Genomic DNA, 26,598 nt, shown 5'->3' on the forward strand with positions numbered 1-26,598 from the left:
TTGTCGGTTGTCAGGACGCTCGTAACTAAGCAAGGTGACATATCATCGCTTGTGGAGGAAGACAGGCTGTGCATCTTCAAGGAGAACCAGAAGCCCCATCAGTTACTCTAAATACTCAGCATTCGGGTTGCATGAGCTCATAGGGCCACGGAGAATGATTTGGGGTTGATTTTAGGTCTCAGTAGCTGAGAACAAGCACGCAAAAGTGTACAGAAGGAAACCCAAACTCGGGTAAAAACTTTATCTTATCACCAGCAAGGGTATATGAGAGGAGACGAAAAGCCATGTTTTTCCTGGACGTGTTTTTCTTCAGCAGCAACAGAACCGGAAAACAGCGCGAGGTCACTTAGTAATCAAGCAACTTGTAAAGGACGAAAAGAAAATATGGGGAGACCCACTCATCTTAGGGTCAGTGCTGTGGAACTGCTACCAATATTCTATCACATTCCAATAAAGAGGATGATATTTTTCCTTTTTTTTTATTCCTGAGGCAAATAGAATAATTATTTGCACCAATTAGATTTCTTAGTTATATTAATTTGGAGGTCAATACATGAGGGAAAAAGGACTTGTTAAGTTAAATCTGCAAAGATTTTACACCATGTGTTTCCCTCACGAATTCATGTTATTTTGTTTGTTTGTTTTGATGTTTTCTATTTTTTTTTTATGTTTATTTATTTATTTTGAGAGAGGGGACAGCACAGGCAGGTGAGCAGGGAGACAGAATCCCAAGCGTCTCCGTGCTGTCAGCGCAGAGCTCCGCTCGAGGCTCCAACCCATAAACCATGAAATCTTGACCTGAGCCAAAATCAAGAGTCAAATGCTTAACCGACTGGGCCACCCAGGTGCCCCTGTATTTTTGCTTTTTAATCTATCAGTCTAACAAAACTGTTTTAGATTCCATAAGATGGTAAATTCTGAAGCACTACTTTCTTTATGGCTGACCTGCCTGTCATTCCAGCAGCCTCGTGGTGGGTGTTTCCGTCCAACGGTCTTCACTCACCTCCGCTTACCATCTTGATGGACAAACTCTGAGCTTTGTTATCATCTGAGTCCTCAAATCTCTGACATTCGTCAACCATAAGATTTGAGTCTCTCTCTCCAGGTCAAACACAGTCTTCCCAGGACTTCGGCTCATTCACACCAGTAACCTCCTTAAGCTTTATTTTTTCTTTTCAGTTAGCCACCTAGTTCATAATGGCAGTTACTGCAATATTCCCGTCACCCTCATTTCCCTTTCTCATTTTTCCCTCTGCTCCGCCTTTTTCATCAATTATTATCAAAACTGAAGCGTAACGTTTTGGTGCCTACATTTGGCTTTCCTTTTTTGTGAATTACCTGTTCATGCCGGTTAGCCATTTGTCTATGGGGGTTTCTGCCTTTCTTATCTGGTTAATATCTCATCTGCTATATGAATTGCATTCGTTTAATCTTTATATTAATATTTTATTTGCATGAATTGCAAGCATTCTCTCCCAAGGCCTATATTTTCATTCAAATATAGTGTGTTTTATTTTACAGAATATTAAATTATTTTACAGAATTTTAAATATTAATATGGTTAAATTTTTAAATCTCTGCATCTCGGTTAAGATATCTTTCTTTCCTGTGAAATAAAAGCATTCACTTATATTTTATTCTGATGCTTCTGAAGTTTTATTTTTCACATTTTGATGTTTCACAGAACCGGAGTTTATTTTTGTTAGGAAGGAATCAGATTTTATCTTCTTCAGTATTGCCAGTTAGTTATCCCACTCATTAAAATTTCGTCCACAATCACTAATATGTGATGCCACTCTGTTATATTCCTGTATATATTTCTGGGACCTTTATTTTGCTTTGTTCCATATGATTTCACCTGTGTCTATACTACAAGATCTTAATCACTAAGCTTTATAATGCACATTGGTATCTGATATTATCTTGGCTTTTCTTGGTCTTCTGTCATTTCACATGAATTCATGAATTGGCCAAATTCTCTGAAAACAGAAAAGGTAAAGGGGAAGGAAGAAGAGAAGGAGAGAGGGAGAAAGGGAGGGAAAGAGGAAAATAGAGATAGATACGTGCATAGATTTGGTGGTATTTTACTAAAATGAAAACAAATTATTTAGATTAACATGACTATTATCTAATCTATGAGTATGGTATTGCTCTCCATATATTTAAGCACAATTTTCTATTTCTCAATGGCTTTCTTTTCTTCTCCACATTTTGTTGGATTTATCCTCATAGCTTGATGATGTTTTCTCTTGATTTATTATATTTTCTAATTACTGGTTGCTGGCATATGGGAATACAGTTCATCTTTGTATACCAATCTTAAACCCAACATGATTTCTAAAACCTTTTCTTTCCTTCTTTTTTCTTTAAAGAGAGAGAGAGAGAAAGGGTGTGAGTGGGGGAGGGGCAGAGAGAGGGAGAGAGAGAATCTCAAGCAGGCTCCACCCTGCTAGTGCAGAGCCCAATGCAGGGCTCAGTCTCACGATTGTAAGACCATGACCTAAGCCAAAATCAAGAGTCAGATGCTTAGTTGGCTGAGCCACCCAGGCGCCCCAAACCCAACACAATTTCTAAATCTTACTTGTTCATATGTAATTCTTTTGGATTTTCTATGTAGATTTCTATGTCTATAAATAAAGACAATTCTATTCAGATGCATATCTTTTAATTTTTTCTTTTATTATTGTATACTATAAATTTTTTGGTAGATACCCTTATCAAATTGAGAAAGTTCTTCCCCGTATTCTTAGTTTTCTAAGATTTTTTTCTTTAGCACTAGTGACTGGTTAATTTTATCCAGATGGCTGTGGCACCTTTGAGACAGTTATGCAAAGATAAGAGAAGGCTCTGTTTGACACTGATGTTCTAGTAACTCAAGAACCTCAGTTGCCCTCACTGTCAACCAAATGAGACACAGGATTGTTCTAAATGCTACAGACAGAATGCTAAATTCTCTCAATGCTGCCTTTTACTCCTATAGCACAATGGCCTACTCATCCTGGGAGATAGAATTCTTTAGATCTCCAAAAACTCAATACGGGAAGCTACAACAAATATTCTCCTTGAACCCAGAGCTTCTCAGCTTTCTCTCTCTACCTACAGAACAATCTGTCAGGAGTAAGGAGCCTCCGACAGATTGTCTTACATACAGATTCTCCCTTTGTCATTTAATCTCTAAAGGATATTGTGAAATCCATTCCTTTTTCCTACATCTTCTCAAAAGAGAAATTTAGCAATGAGTGGGACAGAGGTGAGTTATCAGCTGGGGTATGACAAAAGTGATGGGTGCCCCATCAGCACATTCTTGTCCTACAAATATGTCGGGATGGCTTTTCATCTGGTCATGCAACAGGTTTATATCTTCAACAGGTTTTTCTAATGTTAAACCATGCTGGTTTCCTGGAATAGAGCCAACTTGTTTGTAACACATTGGCACCATTCCTAAAGTCAGTTGGTAAATATTTCATTTAGGATTTTACACTCAGGTTTATATAAATTTATATATGTTTCATACATACTTAGAAAGAGATATATGGGCGCCTGGGTGGCTCAGTCGGTTGAGCGTCCGACTTCGGCTCAGGTCATGATCTCACAGTCTGAGTTCGAGCCCCGCATCGGGCTCTGTGCTGATGGCTCAGAGCCTGGAGCCTGCTTCGGATTCTGTGTCTCCCTCTCTCTCTGCCCCTTCCCTGCTCATGCTCTGTCTCTCTCTGTCTCAAAAATAAATAAAAACGTTAAGAAAAAAAATTTTTTAAAAAGAAAAAATAAGAGATATAAATACATATGTTGTATACACGTTATATAAAACTTTAATACACACATATATTTTACGTAAATTAATATAGTTTCTCCCATTTATTTTCTTCCCAGAAGCATGTCTATTTTATTAATTCCTTCACAGACCTAGCTTTTGATTTTATTGATGCTATTTATCATTTCTGAGATTTTAAAAATTATTTTCTGCTCTTTTCTTTATTATCTCCTTCCTCCACCTTTCTTAAAGTTTATGGGTTTTTTCCCTATCTTCTTGAATTGCATGATGAGGTCATTCATTTTTAATATTTCTCCCTTTGAATATATACACCTATTTCCTTCAAAGGAAATCTTGCTGCATCTAAAAAGATTTGTTATATGTAGTGTGTTTTTTTGTTGTTTAGTTCTTAAGACTTTATAATGTCATTTGTGTTGTGGATTCGTAAATTATTTATGCATGCTTTTAAATATCCATACATGAGTTTTAGAAGTACAATAAAACCTTGGATTGTGAGTAACTTGTTCTGCGAGTGTTCCAAAAGATGAGCAAACATTTCTAATAAATTTGAACTTGATAAACAAGAGGTGTCTTGCAATACAAGTAGTACATGATGATGGATGTCACATGATCACCACTGGGCAAATAGTTCTCTCTCTCTCTCTCACTGCAGAATTGTGGGTGATGGCCTCCCATGCTCGGATGCTCGGTTTCAGGTCGTGGTGTTTGGCAGAAATCAGTGAGTTTTCAGTATGTTGGAAGGTGCCCACAACTGACACTAGGGTATTTTTTGTCACTTGAAAGCACCTATGGACAGTCCTTTGCTTTTCCGCACAAGAGCAAGCTTAGGAATGCTTTGCATCATTCTAGGTCAGGCTGCCTACAGATATAGACCCTTTCTTCTGCTGCCTTATTGCCACTTACATTAAGTACAGCATATGACAAGAGTTTATTAAGACTGTACAGTCACCATCCATGTGAGTGTATACAATGGCCCCCATGCAGAAAAAGGTTGAAAAGAAAGGTGGTAAGAAGGAGATGATTACAATGGAAATTAAGAAGGAAATCATCGAGAAGTATGAATGAGGAATGTGAGTGGCCGAAATTGCAAGCTTTTAAAAGAAGTCTACGTCTGCAGAGGAGGAGGAGAAAAAAGGCAGAGGAATCCCTCACTTCAAATGAGATTAGGGAGATGTGGAAAATGTGGAAAACAGTGCAAAATTTTGTAGAAAAGCATCACCCGAACAAGCCTGTAGCAATGCGAGCAATGAGTCTATTTATGGACAGGGCAATGTCACATTTCCACGAAATCCTCAAAAGGAGGCAAAAGCAAGTGTCATTGGATAGGTTCCTTGTTAAAACTGCATGAAAAGAAAAAGATTCCATTGAGCCAATAGATAGCAGTGATTCCTTTAAGTGATAGTGAAAGTTGTCCTACACAATAACACTCTTCTCTCTTGTCTCTCTCACACCAGCTACGAAGGTTTTCAAAGGTAAGTGCTGGTTAATTTGTTTATTTTTCTTTGTAGTTTGTATTTTATTATTTTGTATTATATTAAAATTTTGTAGTCATTTTTATACAAATATTTTTGGGTTGTGGAACAAATCATCTGAGCTTCCATTATTTCTTATGGGGAAATTCGCTTTGATATACAAGTGCTTTGGATCACAAGCATAATTCGTCTGTAGAACGAATTATGCTCGCAAACCAAAGCTTTACTGTATTCTCTTTTCATTTTTGTTTTTGTCTTGCTTTTCATTGCAAATTTCATTGGATTTTGGTAAGAATGTGTTCAGCATTGTGATTTCCTCTGCTCTATCTTCCAGACACGTTGTCTAAATTTCAGTGAGTACAATTTTATTTGTTATAATTCTGTTCGGTCTAGGTTTAAACCTACCTATTTCTAAAATACTGCTCAATTTATTCACTGAGGCATTCATTCTTTCTTTTATCTTATAATCACTTCAAGGGTAATTACTTTATAACATCAGAGTGTTCATTTTCAGGAGGGTTAATTTTGGTGTGTATTATATCTACTTTCTCCTATCATGACCCACTTTCTTTATGTGGTGTGTAAGGGATTTTATGGGCTCTCGACTTCACCTGGGCTATGTTCCCCTATGGAAATCTGACGTGCTGGATTCTGGGAAATCCTGCATATCTGGGGGTGTGAACACCTTCCTATTGAACTGCTTAGCACTGCATTTCTCCTGAAACCTGATGGGAATCTGTTTTCAGGTTAACTCTGTGGCTCATTTACATAGTCAACTAATATTTAACAAGGAAACCAAGAATACTCAATGGGAAAAAGACAGTCTTTTCAATAGAGGGTGCTGGAATAATTGGATATTCATGTGTAAAAATATGAAACTGAACATATTATATACCACTCACAAAGATTGACTTGAAGAGTATTACACACTTAAATGTAAGACCTGAGATCAGAAAACTGTGAAAAGAGAACAGGAATAAAGCCACTTGACATTGGTCTTAATAACGGTTTTTTGGATCTGATATCTGAAAACACAAACAACCAAATAAAAAATAAACAAGTGGGACTACATCAAACTAAAAAGCTTCTGCACAGCAAAAGAAATGATCAACAAAGTGAAAAGACAACTTATGGAAAGGGAAAAAAATATTTGCAAACCATATCTGTGGTTAACATGTAAAATATATAAAGAACGCATACAGTTCAATAGCAAAAGGTCGAATAAGCCAGTTACAAAAATGGGCAAAGGCCCTGAGTAGATATTCGTCCAAAGAAGAGATGTGAAAAACAAATGAGTACATGAAAAGATGCTCAACATCACAAGTCGTTAGGGAGATGCAAATTAAAACCACAATGAGCTATCACCTCATGCTTGATAGAATGGCCATCACCAAAAAAAATAAAAGATATAAAATGTTGGTGAGGATGTGGAGAGAAATGAAGCCCTTGTGTACTATTGGAGGGATTATAAATTGGTACCACCCCTATGGAAAAAATGGATCCTTAAACCATTAAAAATAAACTTACAATAAAACAATAAAAATAAACCCAGCAGTTCTTCTTCTGGGACTATATCCAAGAAAATGCAAACACTAATTTGAAAAGATATCTGCACCCTCATGTTTATTATTTATAATAGCCTAGATATGGAAACAAATATCCATCAATGGATGAATAGATAAAGAAGTTGTTATATCTATCTATCTATCTATCTATCTATCATCTATATCTATCTAATGGAATATTATTCAGTAATATTTTTAGAAATGAGGAAGTCCTACCCTTTGGGACACCATGGATGGACACTGAAGATGTGGTAAGGAAAATAAGTCAGGCAGAGAAAGACAAATATGGAATGATTTCACTTACCCATGAAGTCTTTAAAAAAACAAAAACAAAACCAGAATCATAGCAAAAGAGATCAGATTTGTGGTCACCAAAGGTAAAGGACTATGGGAGGGGGAATTGTAGGAAGGTAGTCAAAAGGTGCAAACTTCCAGTAAGAAGAAAAACGAGTACCAAGGCATGAGGACTTCAGCTAACACTGCCATAGGATATACGGGAAAGTCATCAAGAAAGCAGATCCTAAAAGTTCTCAACGCAAGGAGAATTTGTTTTCTTCTTTCTTTTGTTTCTATTGTACCTATATGAGATGGTGGGTGTTCGCTGAACCTATGGTGCTCTTCATTTCACACTATGTCTAAATCAAGCCCTCATGCTGCACACCTTAAACTTATACAGTGATGTATGTCAACTATACCTCAAGAAAACTGAAGAAAATATTTGGGCTCTGATTCCATGCCTATTTCCAAGGATGACTACAGAATCCCAGGACCTCACCATCACGAAATGCTTAGCTGACTCCTTAACTAGGCTTATTTAATATATATTTTTAAGTTTATTCATTTATTTTTGATAGAGAACACGTGCAAGCTGGGAGTAAAGGCAGAGAGAGAGAGAGAGAGAGAGAGAGAGAGAGAGAATCCCAAGCAGGTTCCACGTTATTAGCACAGAGCCTGACGTGGGGCTTGATCCCACAACCCTGGGATCATGACCTCAGCCAAAATCAAGATTCAAATACTTAATCGACTGAGCAACCCAGGCACCCCAACTAAGGATTATTTAAACAAAAATAGGAAAATATCTGGATTTCATCATTTTCCTCCTGAAACTTTAGTTTACAGGTAAAGCATTTGCATTTAGTAACACAAAACAGCCCAGGATTCTAGCTTTGAGCTCAGGAGCTCCCTTTCAGGGTGGGTCTTTTCGATTTTTAAGCCAAATGAAAGGCCAGGTGGTCTTTTTCACAGGGACATTGCATACATCAAAGTAACTACATGAAAACTACAGCTTAGAAGTTTAATGAAAAACACAGTTGCTCCTTGAACAAGTTTGAAATTGCATGGGTCCATTTATACTCAGATTTTTTTATAGTACAGTATTATAAATGTATTTTCTCTTCCTTATGATTTCTTGATAACATTTTCTTTTCTCTAACTTACTTTATTGTAAGAATACAGGTTATAAGACATATAACATACAAAATATTTGTTAATCAACTGTTCTTGTTATTGGTAAGGTTTCTCATCAATAGTAGGTTATTAGTAGTTAAGTTATGGGGAAGTCAAAATTATACATAGATTTTCAGTTGCGTAGGGGTTAGCACACCAATGCCTGCATGCTCTGAGGGACAACTGTATTCATAAATGATACTAAAATACTGCATTTAAACTAGCAACTGACAGCGGCTGACAAGAGACAAGGAAATGTATGTTATTCAAAGTTAACTGAAGCCACATAAAAGAGAAAGAATTTACAAAGGGCTTATTCTCAGAGAAGGCAAAACCTTCAAATTCCCATAAGAAAACAAAAGGAAAAGAATGCACATGAATACAATGTGTGTATGTGGACAGAAATAGAGAAACAGACGACGAGTATATTTTAGATATTAAATGTATGTTTCCTCTCTATTCCACTAAGAGGGTAACTTGATATGTCCCAAAGGAAATTCACCTCGAGTCCACTGTCTGTACTGTGTTCCAGTTCTCCACATGCTGCCTCCAGGGTGCCAAGGGAAGGAAGAGAGTAAGTCCTTCCCAGAAGATACTCAGTTACATTTCTTTAAGAGGGCGAGGGAGGAATAATTGTATAATATATGAAGAGTGCAGAACAATCAACTCTTTCGTATTTTGAGCAAAACAGTGCCAGTTGCCAGTGACAGGTGGTCTTCTGAAGATCCTCAGGGTATCCACTTTTAGGAGAACAGCCAGACTATTCCTTACAAGGTGGCATTGTCCTTTCAAGCCTGACGTTCTACCTTAAGGAAGTAGGGATAGAAGGAACATACCTCAAGATCATAAAGGCCATATATGAAAGACCCAGAGCTAATATCATCCAATGGGGAAAAACTGAGAGCTTTCACCCTAAGGTCAGGAACACAACAGGGATGTCCACTCTCACCACTGTTGTTCAACATAGTGTTGGAAGTCCTGACGTCAGCAATCAGACAACAAAAAGAATAAAAACATTCAAATTGGCAAGGAAGAAGTCTAACATTCACTCTTTGCAGACTCTACATGGAAAACACAAAAGACTCCTCAAAAAGACTATGAGTACTGATACATGAATTCAGCAAAGTTGCAGGATATAAGATCAACATACAGAAATCGGGTATTTCTATACGCCAATAATGAAGCAGCAGAAAAAGAAATCAAGGAATCAATCCCATTTACAACTGCACCAACAACCATAAAATACCTAGGAATAAACTTAACCAAAGAGATACAAGTTCTATTTTCTGAAAACTATAGAAATCTTATGAAAGAAATTGAAGAAGACACAAAGAAATGAAAAAAACGCTCCATGCTCATGAGTTGGAAGAAGAAATATTGTTAAAATGTCGATACTACCCAAAGCAATTTACATATTCAATGCAATCCCTATCAAAATAACACCAGCCTTCTTCATGGAGCTAGAATAAACAATCCTAAAATTTGTATGGAACAAGAAAAGACCCCAAATAGCCAAAGCAATCTTGAAAAAGAAAACCAAAGCAGGAGGCATCACAATCCCAGACTTCAAGCTATACTACAAAGCTGTAATCATCAAGACAGTATGGTACTGACACAAGAACAGACACATAAATGAATGGAACAGAATAGAGAACCCAAAAATGGACCCACAAATGTATGGCTAACTAATCTTTGACAAGACAGGAAATAATATCCAATAGAAAAAAAGACAGTCTCTTCAGCAAGTAGTGCTGGGAAAACTGGACAGCAGTAAGTAGAAGGCTAAGCCTGGATTACTTTCTTACCCCATAAACCCAAATGGATGAAAGATGTAAATGTAAGAGAGGAAACTATCAGAACCCTAGAGGAGAAAACAGTCAGCAACCTTTTTAAACTTGGCTGCAGCAAATTCTTACTTAACGTGTCTCCAGAGGGAAGGGAAACAAAAGCAAAAATAAACTACTGGGACCTCATCAAGATAAAAAGCTTCTACACAGTGAAGGAAACAATCAGCAAAGGCAACTGACAGAATGGGAGAAGATATTTGCAAATGACATATCAGATAAAGGGTTGGTATCCAAATTTTATATAGAACTTATTAAATTCAACATCCCCAAAACAAATAATCCTGTGAAGAAATGGGCAAAAGATATGAACAGACACTTTTCAAAAGAAGACATCCAGATGGCCGACAGACATATGAGAAGATGCTCAACATCTCTCATCATCGGGGAAATGCAAATCAAAACCACAATGAGATACCACCTCCCACTTGTCAGAATGTTAAAGTGAACAACTCAGGAAACAACAGATGTTGACGAGGATGTGGAGAAAGCCCTTTTGCATGGCTGGTGGGAATGCAAACTGGTGCAGCCACTCTGGAGAACAGTACGGAGATTCCCCCAAAAATTAAAAATAGAACTACCCTATGAGCCAGCAATTGTACTACTAGGTATTTATACAAAGGATACAAAAATGTTGATTGAAAGGGACACATGCACCCCAGTGTTTATAGCAGCACTATCGACAATAGCCAAATTATAGAAAGAGGCCAAATGCCCATCGACTGACAGATGGACAAAGAAGATGTGGTGTGTATACACACACACACACACACACACACACACACACTGGAATATTACTCGATCAAAAAGAATGCAATCTTGCCATTTGCTACATCATGGATGGACCTAGAGTGTGTTATGCTAAGCAAAATGAATCAGAGAAAGATAAATATCACATGATTTCACTCATATTTGAAATTTAAGAAACAAAACAGATGAACATAGGGGAAGGGAAGTGAAAATAAGATAAAAAGAGAGAAGGAGGCAAACCAAAAGAGACTCTTAAATAAAGAGAACAAACAAGGTTGCTGGAGGGGAAATGGATGGGGGGATGGGCTCAATGGGTGATGGGCATTAAGGAGGGCACTTACTAGGATGAGCACTGGGTGTTATACATAAGTGATGAATCACTAAATGCTACTCCTGAAATAATTATTACACTATATGTTAACTAATTTGGATTTAAAATTAATTAATTAACTAATTAATTAATTTTTTTTTTTTTTTAAATCTTGAGGTTCTAAGGGAAAAGGTGTCAGATCTTAGAGGATTGTGGGGAGAAGGGAAGGAAGCAGAGGAAGATGAATCAAGGTTCTAGACTGTAGCCTCTGCCCATGCTGACTTTGAATTTCAGGCTTAGCTTCCTACCCTCAAAGGGCAGCAGAGCATGGGCTCAAGGGCAAGATAGAGGCAAACGGACATTATGCCAGGCTCTGAGACAGGGACAGGATTGTGCCAGGCTCTGAGACAGGGACAGGATTGGAGGACGTGGCCCAGCCACACTCCACCGAAGCCAGTAGCCTCTTCTGCTCTCACCATTCCACCACAGTGACGGTTGTTAGTGATGGTTGATCTCCAGGCACAGTGATGCCAAGTACATGGGAGAGAAATTTCCTAACCAACCTCACTCTCTCACTAGCATGGGCTAGGCCTTGACACAGGAAGCACTGCTCCCTAATTTTCCTGGTCTGTAGCAAAGAACTCTGAGGTCAGGGTGGATTTTACCTGGAGGATGAGGCACCTGGTCCCTTGCACTTAATGCCACAAAGTCAGTGCCTACTTATACACCACTTTTTAATGCACATGGAATTTTCAACTCATTACCTTACTTGTTAGGAGAAGTCCAGACAAACAACAAGGCAAAGACGATCCCATTTTGTAGATGAAGAAAATCAGATGTAGTGATGTGAGGTGACTTCCCAAGGCAACACAGCTATTCAGCAGTACCCAGGCAGAGTATTTTAAACCAGCCCCTGATGGCACGTCACTTTTCAGTGTCAGCTCCCAAGCTTTCTCCGTCAACAGCCGCCATTCCCCATGTAGACAACCCAACTTGCCAGAGAGCTTCAGTCTCGCAAATACTGATCTAACCTGTCTGAGTAACTACTAAGCTGCCTCTTTTCTGGTGAAGCAATGATCCAACATGATTGCTGCTCAGACGATAGAAAAATGAGCTCTCTGCAAATTCGGTGAGAGCCCGCGGTGAAGCCAATGGCAAGCCATAGAACAGTCACTCTGGGCAGAGCTTCCTCAGCCTTCAGGGGACGGGACTTGCTCCCACGCGGCCTGTCCATTCGGTGTCCCTTCAGTCTGCCCTGCACCCCAAAGCCCTGCCTTCCCCAGGTCACCTCCCTGGGCAACGACTTCAAGGGCTCTCTAGTATTGACGGCAAATTTTAAGTTTTTAGAATAACTTGCCTCATGTTGTTGGCTGAGACCAAGCTTTATTTTTTTTTTTTTTGAAGTTTAATTTAAAAGAAACATTAGCACAGAAGAGAAATAACAAATCTTCATATTTTCAGAAGCGTAAGTCTCTAAATTTTGTTTAACATCAAGAACAATTATACCCCTATATAGAGAGCAACAGCCCAGACAGGACTTATTTCTTTTCCTCCAGTTGTATTCCATTATAATTGACACATAATATTGTATTAGTTGAATGTAAACAATATAACTATATATATATATATATATGAACATGATTAATTCCTTAAGCTTAATTAATATCCACCACCTCAAATAGTTACTGAATTTTTTCATCTGATGAGAACTATTTTTTTGAATGCATTTTATTCTTATTACTTATTTAAGCAATCTCTGCATTCAAGGTGGGGCTCAAACTCATGACCCCGAGATTGAGAATTGCACGCTTCACTGACTGAGCCAGCCAGGTACCCGTGTGATGAAAACTTTTAAGATCTACTTCTTAGCAACTTTTTTTTTCTTTTTAAAAATATTTTTAATGTTTATTTATTTTGGGGAGACAGAGTGAGAGCAGGGGAGGGAGACACCGAATCTGAAGCAGGCTTCAGGCTGTCAGCACAGAGCCCGACATGGGGCTCGAACCCACGAACTGTGAGATCGCGACCTGAGCCAAAGTCCGAGGCTCAACCCACTGAGCCACCCAGGCGCCCGTGCTTCTTTGGCAACTTTCAAATGCACAATGTAATATTAGTAACTATGTCACCATGTTGCACATTGTATCCCCAGGACTTGTTTATCTTACAACTGGCAGTTTGAACCTTTTGACCCCTTTCACTCATTCCCTACTTCCTCCACCTCCACTCCAGAGAACCGCCAATCTGTTTTCTGTTTCTATGAATCCAGTTTTTTTTTTTTTAATTTTGCATATAAATGAGATCACACAGCATTTCTCTATTCGAGTGTTTCGCTTAGCATTAATGCCCTCAAGGTTCATCCATGTTGTCCCATGGATATATAACCAAATTTATACTATTTAATGAACAATAAAGTATAGTTGAGGTAATCACACTGTTGTAAAAATAATTTTCAGAATTTTAAATGGAAGCAAGGAAAAATATAACTTATTTCACAACTATGGTGACATCTTAAATATGATATGTTGATAACATTTGTATTTTAAACATTAAAGAGTTATCTAAAAATAAAGGGAAAAGGTCAACAGTGTTATAGGTGAATGGGCTGAAAAGTAATTGTACAGTTGCAAATATGAAAATCTTTTCTTATGACAAGATACTCAGCCTCACTTATAATAAATATAAATCAAAATTACATGCAGATATTTTTACCATAAAACTTCTGGTTTTTATGTTTTGATATTGTGTTGGCAAAGGGGCCCATGTCTTATCTCTCCAAAAAGATTGAGCCCATGGAAGACAGGACCGTGTTTTACCGCAACAGCATCTTGATAAATGTCTGATTAACCAATATCTAAGATAATAGTTTCGAGCTAATGCTGTGGATGCTACTGATGATAATTTGTTCTCTTCAAAGTTGCCTCAGGCTTCGGTACATTGAGGGGTGCCGGTGGGGAAGAAAACAGTTACATTCTCTGCCTTGACGTGATTCTATTGCTCTGGAACAGTACATTCAGTCATCTTCCTGTCTGGGTATAATTTTGAAAAAAAAAAAAGAAGAGGAAGAAGAAGAAGAAGAAAGAAAACAGTGGCAGTTCACAATTGAGGGGGGAAAAACAGTGGCAAGCCTATTGTGTGGTTTGCTGTCTTTCTCCCGCATAATCTGGTACCTTAAGAGAAAGCTCTTTGAATTCTGCGACCATGTACCTAATTCCCGGCATTACATTGTCTCTTTTCAGGATATCTTAGATTGGTAAGAATCACAAAGTGATTTTTGATCAACCCAGATGAGACAAGAGTTTAAAACAAAGCAAGTTTTCAATCAGATAGGAGCACGACGTGAGATGGCTGGTTGGGGGAGGAGGTCTGAGCTGGAGGGGGACGAGATAAGGACAAGCCCAAATGCCAGCAATTACTGTGGTTCACAGGTGACGGGGAAAAAATGTCTCCCAGGTATTTATTTTTAAAGTCTCTTGCAGCTCTCTTCATAAGCTTTTCATACTGAATGATCTAACGAAAGGGCTCAATTCCAAATATTATGACACTTGGTGCAGTCATTACTTAAAATACTTCTAAAATGCCAAAAAGAGCATAATGCTAATGAGAAAAAGACAATTTTGCATAGTCTTGACAAAGAATAAAAAAGATCTCCAGCCCCACAGAACTAATATGCCTAATGCAGAGGGACAGTACCTGGAAGGGTATACATCTGGAGGAGAAAAGTAATGTCTTGATTTTCTATGAATTATAAAGTGAATAAAACCCATAAAAGGTAGGACACATTTTCAGTGTAACTAGCCAATTTCATCTTGCTCGGTTTTGTGCAAGAGTAGGTACAAACTTTAAATATGCCGCTAGTTAAAACGCTTAGCATTAAAAACTACCAACCCATACATTTGGGGTCTATGGTCAACAATTCAAGGTTTGTAAACAAAAGTTATACTCCTGATTAATTTTATGTATAGCTTTAGAACGGAGTTAAGTGTCATTTAGTTTCCCCTGTCATTTGTTAGTTTCAATACCTTGTGTGACTATGGTCTGACATGCAGACAGGGAAATAGCGATCGGCACGGCAGTCTCGGTAGGCTGGGTTCAGGACACCTTTTATACCATTTCCAGAGGTGTAGGCTATGCTGAAAGGATTTTTGAGCTCCAGAATCCCTCCCCCATGAGTGCCAAAAGAGGAGTCCTTGAGGCTCCATTCTTGGTTTCCTTATGACGGATCCTGTCCAATATATGAGATTCCTTTTGGTGGGGGGGGGGGGGGCAGAATATAACCTCAATATTTACATGTGCCTGAGAAAAAAAATTTTTTTCCAGAACAACTCAAAGGCAAAACACAATGCTAGGAGTGGATAGAGGAGGAGTAGTCTGGAGTTGAAAGGAGAAAAATGACTGGCAGATTAGAAATGGTCTATTTCCAATACGTCCCCGCTGATGCGGGAGCTGAGATTGGTGATAAAGCTAATGGGGTGGCCTGCTGTGTCCAGGCATGGCGCCATTATGAGCAGACCTAAAAACGAATAATCTTGGTGATTATGAAACATTCCCTTTCACGGATCCTGTTCTATGCGTCTCCAAAGTGACGCAAACATGTTTCTTATTGAAACTTTCCAACGACTCTGCGTGCCAAAGCTGAGACTGCAATTAAAAGAGGGATCCCTGTCCTCACAAAGGTGCAGAACTCAGAGCATAAAGAGAATGTATATGACAGGGCAGAATTTGATAGGTGAAAATAGAAGTGGAGGAACATACCGCAGATGACAAGAATCAAAGGAGAGCCCCAGAGGAAAATCAAAGGAGAGCCAGGATCTGCCTGGGAAAGTCTGGCAAAGCTTTCCAAAGGAACGGAACTCTGCCCGTTGATGTATGCGATATGCATGGATTGTCTGCGGTATGCACCAAATATGCATGGGTTGTCTACACCATGCCAGGAATGAGTGTGGTGCCAGGAGTGATGTGAAGGAGAGAGACACGTAAGAACGGCAACAGTACCATGTGGTAAGGGAAATGACACAGATATGGGCAGGTAGATTCTTTAAGCTCCATGAGTCTTGCCTTGTCTAGCCCCAGGTGGTGGGGCAGCTAGTAATGGGTTTCCAAAGAGGAATACTAGAGCTGGGTGCAAAAAGTGTGCCGTGGGAGGGGGGCGGGGGAGGGAAGACAGAAACGCCAATGCACATCACCTATTCCGAGCCGAGCCACAAAGGAAGTAACACAGACGTTGAGAAGTAGTGATGGGAAGGTTGGGATTTGGGTGACTGGGTGATGAAAGGTACACAGTTGAGAAAATGTAAATCGGTTGGAGGATGCCAAGTGAGAAGCTGTGCATGCCGGGGCAGAGGGTGAAAGCGTGTCACAGGGGAGAAGAGTGAGCAGGGCGGTGTGTCCTAGAGATGAGGTGGTAAGAAGGTGAGAGCCTCGAAAGCCACGTGAAGAAGCCTGGTCTTACTTGCTATCTCCAGGGTGGCCACGTGACCAGTGGTACCATTGAGAGTGGCATCTCGCCACAGAATGAAGGATGGCAGGAAAAGGAACCAGGTCAGAAGACAGCTTGGCTAGCCGGGAGCTGGTAAGATACTAGCACAGTTTGGGTGAGGGGTACTGCCGGGCCACTCCAGGCTGGCAGTCAAGGGCTGGGATACTCAAGAGATCTGCTCCTGCATGTGGGGGGAGGGAAGAACCCATGGTGCCTGGGGTTTCCAGCCTGTCTGTCTGGCAAGACTGTAGTAAGGAGGAGATGCCCAGGAAAACATTGTGATTCTGGTCACACACATAAACCACAGTGCACGGAATGCAGAAGGGTCGTCAGACTGGAAGATGGGAGAACTCTGTGCAAAGGTCAAGCTTAAGTCATGGGAAGCAAAGAAGCTGCTATTGAAAAACCTCTCCCTTTGGCATCTTTCTATTCCAAATGGATAGTCCCTGGCATCTGATCTCCCTCCGAGTTCTACCAGCCCTACCTGGTCAATTATGAAACTGTTGTATCATTTTTCCTTAGAGCCGTGTTGTCTAATATTGTTACATGTGGCTCACGAGGATTTGAGATGTGGTTAGTCTGAATTAAGATGTACCATAAATACAAGAATTTGCACTCTGTATACAAGTGAGTGTTAAATAGCTCATACCATTTAATAGGACCGTATGTTGAAGTGACCATGTGGATGTATTGAGTTAAATAAAATATATTATTAAATTAATTTTACCCGTATACCTTAAGAACTAGAAAATTGTAAAACACCAACTCGGCTTGTGTTACATTTACGTTGGATAATGCTTCCTAAAGCATCATTTTCACATAGCGGGTATGAAATCAAAGTGGGATATAAACTATTGGGACAGCTGACAAACTAGAACATTTATAACCACATCTCTTTGAGCGCAGTGACTCCTCATCTCCTTCCATTGATCTATGTTACTCTGGTATGTAAATTCCACCCGAATGAAGTATGTGGACTTTGATAATGCCATCACCCAAGCAGCTCCCTACCAAGGGTATCAACTGTCTGAGTCTTCTTTTCCTAGTAAGTGCTCGACACAAACATGGTCAGGCAACAACTTGCTGGTAAACTACCTCTCAGAAACGAAAGAAAACAAAACAAACACACAGAGAAATACTCCTTGATTTGAGAATTTTTTTTTCGTGATATATATGCTTCCCTTAAAGCCAACTTACTGACACCCGTATTTTATCAACTTGTTTGCAGAATTCCTGCATATTTGCCAATGGGATCTCGTGAGACAGTTTGAACAGGCTCTTCTCTTCAAGTTCTTTCAAATACAAGCCATTTGTTGAGCCAAAGGATCAACCGTGACTGTAGAGCAGTGCCACCCGATAGAACTTTCTGCAGTGATAGAAATGCTTTATGTTTATCCATACTAGGGGGCTACTGAGCCCTTGACCTGTGGCCAGTACAATGGAAAACAGAATTTTTAATTTAAATTCAATTTAACCTTAATTAATTTAAATGTAAGTAGCCACATGTGGCTTAGTGGCTGTTGTATTAAATAGCCCAGGTCTGGAGATGCACAGGGAAGATGGAAAGTTCTGATTGTGTGTGTGTGTGTGTGTGTGTGTGCGCAAACATAAAATGTATATGTATATCAAATAACCATGCTATGAACTTTGAATATATGTGATTTTATTTTTCAATTATACCTCAGTAAACTTGAGAAAAATGAACAAGAAACTTACACAAGCCTAGTTTCTAACTTGAGCAAACAAGGCTGGGAAAAAGGGGTCGGGATTGAACAGCTTTGCTCGTATCTAAAACACATTGATCTTTCCCTCCTGGGAAAAGGAGCACAGAAACTGCTCTCAATATTTTTTGTCGCTGTAATTTTTTTCATAAAACTCTGGTTTTATGAACCAGGTGAATACTGGTTCATAATACTGGTTCATAATTCACTGGAGGTGAATACTCCCTCAATTTCAATTAATACAATTTGTGAAGGTGATCCCTGCAACCATTCATATTATAAAAACCACACAGTTTTAAGGTTATTAAGTAAGAACTATTAAGATTTCCATAAGGAGGACTTTCCCCATCTTGGTTGCTGAACATAAATGCATTCCGTGGTTGCTCACGAAGTTCTTTGAGCACCAAGGGAGAACTCCGTTATTACATAATCATCATTTTGGTTCTTTAGAAAACATTAGACTACTGGTTTGGGCCCAATGAAGAGAACCATGTGGAATTTCCTGCTCTATATTCAGGTTAAGAACCTTCATCAGACAAAACATGTCTTTCCCTCTAGGTGAAGAGGTTCAGAAGCAAAAAAGAAAATCTCATGCCTTATCATAAGAAACATCTGACAAAAGCCAGAGGCATTATATTTGTCTTTGTCACATAAGATTCATCAATTTCATTTCCATTGTTCTGGATTCCAGATGAACTCACTACCTTGTTGATTAATCAGAAAGTCATTGATCAAACAAACAAATAAGCAAACAACAGGATCGAGCTTATAAATATAGAGAACAAAACTCGTGGTTACCGGAGGGATCAGGGGTGCAGGGACGGGCAGAATGGGTGAAGGGGAGGGGACGTTCGGGCTTTCAGTTACAGAACGAGTAAGTCAGGAGGGTGAAAGGCACAGCACAGGGAACCCATCAACGGTACGGTAATAGTGTGTGGTGACGGATGGGGCCGCACTGAGCTCAGCGCAATGTGTATAAACTTATCGAATCACTATGTTGTACGCCTGAAAGTAACTTAACATTGTGTGTCAACTATTATGCAGTTAAAAATGAAATTAACTTCAGGGCACCTGGGGGGCTCAGGCTGTTAAGTGTCTGACTCTTGGTTTCTCTTGGTTTCGGCCCAGATCATGATCTCACAGTTCATGGGTTTGAGCCCCGTGTCCAGCCCCATGTTGGGCTCCATGCTGATGGTGTGGGGCCTGCTTGGGGTTCTCTCTCTCTCTCTCTCTCTCTGCCCCTCCCCTGCTCTCTCTCTCTCTCTCTCTCTCTGTTGCGCTCTCTCTTTCTCTATAAAAATAAATAAATAAACTTAAAAATTTTTTTTAAATAAATCAATTTTAAAAAGCTATTGATCGGGGCACCTGGGTGGCTCAGTCGGCGCCGAGTGTCCGACTTCAGCTCTGGTCATGATCTTGCAGTTCGTGGGTTCAAGCCACTGCATGCTCTGTGCTGACAGCTCAGAGCCTGGAGCCTGCTTCGGATTCTGGGTCTCCCTCTCTCTCTGCCCCTCCCCCACTCACGCTCTGTCTCTGTCTCTCTCTCAAAAATAAATAAATATAAATAAATAAAACAGTTATTGATCAATGAAACTTGAATTTAGATAGCTATCTAAATTAATTTTAGTTCCTAAAGCTCATTTTACTGCTCTTCAAAAAACCAAATACTCAATGACTGATTAGCTTTTCTAAGGTCATCCTATGAAAAACTATATAATCATTTCTTAATGGTTTCATTAATCCCCAATTGGCAAAAAAATATATTAGTAGATCACTAGGACTTTGAACTGAATTAACAATACTGAATATGCATATACTTAAAGATTTTAACAACAGTTGTGATACCATAATTTTTCTTATATTCTGAAAAAGGTTACTCACAAAAACCTTCCCAAATCTCAGATTTAAACACTGGAGAATTCTGCCTATTTCTGCTTCAGAGCTTACAGGTACTATAGGAGTAGAAAGGCAAGGCTAAATCTACACTACTTTAAAGTTGACCTCAAAAGGCAAGCCCAGTAGTTCCAAGAATAAGTAAGTGCACATAACAATTGCATTTGTTTAGGGGCGCCTGGGTGGCTCAGTCAGTTAAGCGTCTGACTTTGGCTCAGGTCATGATGTCACGGTTCATGGGTTCAAGCCCTCCATCGGGCTCTGTGCTAACAGCTTGGAGCCTCGAGCCTGCTTCGGATTCTGTGTGTGTGTGTCTTTCTCTCTGCCCCTCCCCCACTTGTGCTCTGTCTCTCTCTTTCTCAAAAATAAATGAACATTAAAAAAATTTAAGTAAAAAACAAAAAAAAAGAATTGCATTTGTTTAAAGAAACGCAGGTTCCAGGATTTAGGGTCCAGTAACCTGTATTTGAACAAGTACCTTCAAATGATTCTTAGTCTACTTGTTGAAAATCCTTTGAAATCTGAGACTTGTAAACTACCTTACGTATTACCAATAGCTTTTTATCTGTCTACTCAGAGAGTATATTTGTACATTCGATTGCTTAACTTCTAAGCCCAAGCATCACTCCATAAATAGTATTTAATGGACTCCACAATGCAGATCATTCTGTACACTTATTACTTGGTAATGTAAAATAAATTTTGGTCCTCAATGTCCAGAACTCACAGGAATTTGTTTACTTGAAAAAAAAAAAAAGTCAATGATCTGTGAAGAACCCTAATTGCTGGTCAATACAAGAAGGATAGGACAAAGTTATAAATCCAGTAATTAGCTCATTCTTTCCATCACTTCTATTTCTCACTATGGGTAAGAACTCTGCTGCTAAAGAAACGAGCTTAAAAAGTGTCTCACTCTCTCTCCAGTAACTATGTGTGAATCGAACTAAAATAATACATCTCATCATTAAAATCTAGGATGTCCAGGGGCACAGATCTCTGCCCACCAGGGGAGTGTTCTTCTACAGATGATTTTCCCGGGTGTGATAGGACTCATCTGAATTTAAAATATAATTTAATTTAAAACAATTATTTGGGGTCATGAAGACAGCCTCTGTGGGGCAAGAGAAATTTAAGGCAAAACATGCTTGGTAAAGAAAAATACATGCTTGGTAGAGAAAGGAGAAGAAACGAGAGGCGACAGTTAAGTATTCACTATTCACAGACACTATTTTTTCTCAACACTGTTTCTCGAAATATCTGTCAACTATATACTGACAATATCTATAAATTAATTATGATTTCTCCATGAATCAGGAGTGTTCTCAAATATTCACAGATGATATTGAATTAATAAGCAAGAGCTTCACCACTTTGTCTGGGCTCCACTTCCTAAAATTTGTGGGGCCATGTCTTTGAGATTCAAGTGCCCATAATAACAGATCGAGTGGATGATGCCCTGTTTGTTCTGTGTTCAACCCACATCCAGGATGTGTGTGTCCGTAAGCCTGGGGAATGTTCCTTGCTTTTAAGCTCAGGTGGACTCCAAACGATCTTTTCCTTAAAAATGTGCTAGAAATGAGAGAAAACATAAAGGAGACAGCATGAGAACAAGTCTTCTGATACAAGGACCAAGGACTGAACACTAGAAAGTCTAGAAAAAGTCGTATTAGCAGGTTCCATTCGTACCTATGGGAACAGTTTACAGGTCACTGCCATACTTGTATTGCTTGTCTTGCTGAAAGGATTTGAAATTTGAGCATTCTTAGATATTTAAACTTTTCTGGATAGTTGTATATTGTTGTCAAGTTATTTTAACTCTTTTCTTTAAGAACTGTTTGTGGAAGGGCGTGAATTATCCCTAAACTCAACTTCCATAAATGTTAAACAGGGGGAAAAACCCCACCACTGCACTTAGAAACCCTTTGTGCCTATGAAACATTATTATTGATTGTATTAATTTTTATGCAACTTTTTGCCTTGGTACCCAAGCACAGTTCTGCTGAAGTTAGTATTTTAAAACCGTCCAAGGAAATGTGGTACCGTTGGCCCCTCAATCAACTCGCTCTCCTAGAAAATATTTGTGCAGATATCAAGTAATGCCAAGTCTTTCCCATGGCTTTCTCTCCCCACCAAAAACACAACCCAAGACTTTTATCTTCTCCTGATAATTCCCAACCTAAAGACGGTTGACTCATCCATCAAAGACTTGATGACTCATCAAGTGACTCATCCTTTCCTTTATTGGTCAATTCAGTGAGCAAAGGATAAATGAAAATAAACTTCATTAATATACCCAAACCAATTAGCTATCTATTACTACTAGCTGACCTATTAAAGACTGCTCTCACAGTTCCATTCAAAGAACCAATTCACTGTGAATATAATATGTTTCCACGAATAATCTGCCATTAAATCTTTAGAACATGAAGATTTTGATGAATTTTAATTTAATCCGAAATTATTAAGAATTCTGTAATAGGTTTTGGGCTTATGGCTGTTGACACTAACGTTTATCATTCACCGAGAAAGTTTAGGTACAAAGGACTCTTCCAAAAGAGCATAAATTGCTTCAGATTTCTGGTCCAATACATAGGGAGCTTAGAAGTCTCATCCATTTAGCAATAAGCAAAGGCTAAACGAACTGAAAAATAAACTCTTGTTAGATGCATCCCCAGAAATTGGAAAGACAGAAAGGCAGATACAGAGAGTCCCAATTTATCAGAGCAGAAACTCACCAAGAGAAAGCTCTGTGGGAACTATGCCAGGGCCTCAACTGTCATGGGTAAATTGTTGGAGGCTCAGTATGGACAAACCCGGAGGTGCTGGGTTCCAGTCATGGTAAAGGGAAGCCGATGCTTTTGTGAGTTTTACCTCCAAGAGCTCTGCCAAGTTTTTACAGTGAAGATCTGAGAAAAATCCTCATCCACATTACACAAGGCGGCAAATGTACAGCAGTAAATTCATGTGCACCTTTCAACAAAAACTTTCAAAGCATACGAAAAGGCACAAAATAGTTTGAGGAAATTCAAAAGCATCGGAATCAAAGTCAGTTACAACAGGAGTGTTGAAATTATCAGACTGAAAACCTTTTTTAAACCAATGATTACAATGCTAAGGGCTTTAGGAGGAGAGCAGACAACATACAAGGACAGATGCATCATATAAGCAGAAATGGAAATTCTGTGAAAGACTAGAAAAAAAATAGCAGAGATCAAAAACACTATCAAAAACAAAGAATGGCTTTGATGGTCTTATTAGCAGACCAGACTCAGCTAAGGAAGGAATCACTGAGCTTAAAGATATATCAACAGAAACTTTCAAAACCAAAAAGCAAAGAGAAAAGAGACTGGCAAACATAAAACGGAAAATCCAAGAACTATGAGACAACAAAAAAGAGGGCAATATACCTCTAGTGGGAATACAAGAAGGAGAAGAAAGAGAGGAAAGAGAAGAATAAATATTTGGAGCAATAATGACGGAACTTTTTTTCCCAAATTAATGCTAGACACCAAACCCATGGTGTCAAACCATGGGCCCAGGAGGCTCAGAGAACACCCAGCAGGATAAACATCAAAACAAACAAACAAACAAACAAACAAACAAGCTGCACCTAGGCATGCCATATTCAAACCTCAGAAAATCAAAGAAAAAGACAAAATCCTGAAAGAAACCAGTGGGAAAACACATCTTACCTACAAAAGAACAAAAGGATTACTTCTAACGTCTCCCCAGAAACCGTTCAAGCAAGAAAAGGGTAGATCAAAATATTTAAAGTATTGAGAGAAAACATCCACCAACCTAGAATTCTATACCTGGAAAAATTACCCTTCAAAAGTGAGGGAGAAATACTTTCTGAGAAAATAAAAATTGAAACAATTTGAGGGGCTCAGTCACTTAAACATCCAGCTTTGACTCGGGTCATGATCTCATGGTTCGTGAGTTTGAGCCTTGCCTCGAGCTCTGTGCTAACAGCTCAGAGCCTGGAGCCTGCAAAGAGAGTAAGTAGAGGTAAATAAAGTAAAGGTAAATAAAAGCTTTAATTTTTCTTTTTCATAACTGATCTAACAGAGTACACTTGATTCAAAATGGTAATAGTAACAACATGTTTGGTTATATGTAATGATCAAGTGGGATTCATCTCAGGCATGCAAGGCTGGGATAAACTGAAAATCAATTAATTTAATCCATCACATCAACAGGCTAAAAAAGAAAAACTACACGATCATAACGGCAGACGCGAGAAGAGAAAAAAAGCATATAACAAATCCCACACCCATTCATGATAAAAAATTTTCAGCCAAGTAGCAGTAGAAATGAACGCTCTCAACTTGATAAAGAATAGCAACAAAAAACCTACGATTAGCATCATACAACATGGGGAGAAACTCGAAGCTTTCCCACAGGTCCAAGGCAAAGATTTCACCCCTCACCACTATTTTTCAACATCATATAGAAGTTCTAGCTAATGCAAGTAGATAAGAAAAGGAAATAAAAGGTATACAGACTGGGAAAGGAGAAACAAAACTGTCTTTGTTCATAGATGACATAACTGTCTATGTAGCAAATCTAAAAGAATCAACAAAACAACTCTGAAACCAATGAGTGGGTGTCACAAGGCTGTAGGATTCAAAGGTAATATACAAAAGTCAATCACTTTCCTATACGCCAGCAAGAGACAAGTAGAATTTGAAATTAAAAACATATTCCCATTTATACTAGTACCCCCCAAATGAAATACTTAGGTACAAATCTAACAAAATACATATAAGATCTATATGAGGAAACCTACAAAGAAGATCTAAATCAGTGGAGAGATATTCCCCGCTCACAAACAGAAAGCTCAATGTTTTCAAGTTGCTAGTTCTCTTCCTCTTGATCGATAGATTCAATGCAATTCCAGTCATAATCCCAACAAGTTATTTTGTGGTTATCAACCAACTGCTTCTAAAGTTAATATGAAGAGGCAAAAAACGCAGAGGAGCCAACAAAATATTGAAGGTGAGGGACAAGGTTATGGGACTGACGTTACCAGACTCGAAGACTCACTATAAAGCTCCACAGTCAAGACAGTGTAGCACTGGTGAAACAAGAGAGAAATAGATCGATGGAACAGAATATAAAGCCCAGAAGTAGACTGATATCTAGTCGACTGATTTTGGTCAAAGGAACAAAGGCCACAAAGGGAGCACAGATAGTCTCTTCAACAATAATGCTGAAACAAGTGAATCCACATGCAGAAAAAAAAAAATCTAGACACACACCTTACCCTCTTCACAAAAATGAACTTAAAATAAACCACAAACCTAAATGTAAATTGCAAAACCATCAAACTCCTAGAAGATAACATGGAAGAAAATGTAGATGACCTTGGGGATGGCAATGACTTTTTAGACGCAATAAGAACAGTCATATCCCTGAAAGAAATCATTGATAAATTGGACTTCATTAAAGTTTAAAAAAATCACTGCTCTATACAAGACAATGTCAAGAGAATGAGAAGAAAAGCCACAGAATGGGAGAAAAGGTTTGCCAAAAAATATATCTAATAAAGGACTGTTACCCAAATGTACAAAGAACTCTTAAAACTCAGCAATAAGAAAAGAAACAACTCGATTAACAATGGGCCAAAGACTTTTAACAGACACGGCACAAAATAATACATACAGATGGCAAACAAGCATATGAAAATATGCTCCACATCCTAGTCACCAGGGAAATGCAAACTGAGACAACAATCGCAATGGCTAAAATCCCAAACACTGATAACTCTGGACGCTGGTGAGGATGTCGGGCCGCAGAAGCACTCATTCATTGCTGGAGGGCGTACAAAATGGTACCGTCACTCTGGAAGACAGTGTGGAAGTTTCTTACAAAACTAAACCTACTCTTGCCATATGTTCCCGCATTTGCGCTCGTGGTTTTTACCCAAGGGAATTGAAAACGTCTGTCTCCACAAAAACCTGCACAGAGATGTTTATAGCAGCTTTATGCGCAGTTGCCAAAATCTGGCGGCCACCGAGATGTCCTCCAGTAAGTGAATGGATATCTCACTGTGGTACGTCTAAACGATGGAATAGTATTCAGTGCGTAAGAGAAATGAGCTATCAAGCCATGAAAAGACATCGAGGAAACTCAAGTGCCTATGACTAAGTGAGAAGCCAATCTGCAACAGCTAGATACCATATGATTCCAATTATATAACATTCTGGCAAAGGAAAATCTGCAGAGATGGTTAAAAGAGCGCCCGCTGCCGGGAACCGGGCCAAGGAGTGGTTGGGGGAGAACAGGAAGGGCACAGAACATTTGTAGGGCAGTGAAACTATTCTACGTGATACTGCAATGGTGGATG

Source organism: Panthera uncia, chromosome F2, assembly GCF_023721935.1.
Source record: "Panthera uncia isolate 11264 chromosome F2, Puncia_PCG_1.0, whole genome shotgun sequence".
Lineage (NCBI taxonomy): Eukaryota > Metazoa > Chordata > Mammalia > Carnivora > Felidae > Panthera > Panthera uncia.